At 35.0% G+C, this 1,643-nt stretch overlaps 1 pseudogene; it reads left to right on the forward strand.

Moving 5' to 3' along the window:
* Positions 1-584: 584 nt before the first annotated feature.
* LOC18605152 (uncharacterized) lies at positions 585-1,338 on the forward strand (annotated as a pseudogene).
* The last annotated feature ends 305 nt before the right edge of the window (positions 1,339-1,643 follow it).

The following is a 1,643-nucleotide window of genomic DNA, read 5'->3' on the forward strand; positions in this document are numbered from 1 at the left end:
TTTTTATTTTTGATTATTAAGAAAAGATTTTTTTTAAAAAAAATTAATAAGAAAGAAATATAGAAGAGAAAAGGAAGAGAGAGAAAGGAGGGCAGACGGGAAGAGAAGGGGGTCGACTGGAGGCAAATCTCAAGCCAGAGCGACACCATCCAACTCCCTTCCCCTGACCCCCTCCCTTCTCTCTTTCTCTCTCTCTCTCTCTCTCTCTCTTCCTTCTTCTCTTTCCCTTTACTTTATTTCCTTCTCTCTCTCTCTCTCTCTCTCTCTCTCTCTCTCTTTTCATTTTTATAATTTTTTATATGTTATTTAGGATTTTTTCTAGTATTTTTAGGAATTTTTATCATTCAAAAATTAAAAATTTTAAAAATAAAAAGTGAAATGGTATTTTTTTAGACCCATGGCACATTATGATTGAGTGTTTTTAGACATTTCATTCATTTGATTAACAGAATTAGTGAAATGTGTAACATATTTGATGGAATAAAAGCCGAAGTATCTAATTGCAATTTTATTTACGTATCAAATAGAAAATTTCAATATAATCGAGTATCAAATATGTCAATAATCCTTTGCAATTAATCGATTTTCCCAGATATTGTTCAGTTTACCTGGTTAATTGGGCTACAGAATGAGTCGATTACAAGGGCCTAATGCACTTAAAAGGAAACGCCCGGGTGCCGCTTCTGATTCTCTTACAGAACACGAACGAATTGTTCACGATGTAATCCAAGGTAAATAAGACATGGGAATCTCCCAACGAGACATGAAACGCCAAATTAACCTCCCTGACAACCTAGTTACCAAATGCCTTGAGTCACTTCTAGCCAAGAATCTCATCAAACAAGTCAAAAACATTCAAAACCGTGGTAGGAAGCATTTTATCTCTGCGGGGTTTGAGCCTTGGAATGAAATAACTGGTGGGGCGTGGTAAGTAGAAGGAAGCCTTGATACGGAGTATGTAAACGTTTTGAAAGAGTAATGTTGGACGAAGATCTATGGTTTTGAAGGTTGCTACTTTGGAAGGGGTCACTGATGCTATTGAGAGGAGTACCCTTTCGCAAATTGAGTTGTCAAAACAGCAGATTGAAGAGATTGTGAAGGCTTTGGTTTCGGATTATGAGGTTATGGAAACAGAAAAGTCGTGGAACAGTTTGCTTCGATTCCGGTTGGGAAAGTTTGTTATAAATGCATTGGTAAGAGAGGTTGTGGAGGGGAACAAAAGGCAGGAACTATTGCTTCCTTTCCTTGTGGAGTTTGTCCACAGATAGTCATTCTTCACCTGATGGCATAATCTCTCCCAAAACCTGTGTTTATTACGAGAAATGGTTGGGTTTTTAGTTTGACTGTGTCCTTTTGCAAATTTTGTGATAAGATTTTGCTGAATTTGAGTGAAAGCCAAAATTTTGTGATCCATGAATGTTATTTATAGCGTGAGTTGAATATAATTTTTCAAAAAAAAAATCCTTTAAAAACATTTCTAAAAGGTAAAAATTACTTGTGATTTCTTTTTTAGAAAAAAAAAAGGAAAAAGAAATGTTCCCTTAAACAACTTATGTGGTTCTTATTCTTTATACCTAAAAAACATTTTTAAGTTTACTACTTTTTCCTTTGTTTTTTTGTGCCCTTAATATACTTTGCCTTTG

This window comes from Theobroma cacao, chromosome 3 (genome assembly GCF_053813885.1).
Source record: "Theobroma cacao isolate CCN51 chromosome 3, ASM5381388v1, whole genome shotgun sequence".
Classification (NCBI taxonomy): Eukaryota; Viridiplantae; Streptophyta; class Magnoliopsida; order Malvales; family Malvaceae; genus Theobroma; species Theobroma cacao.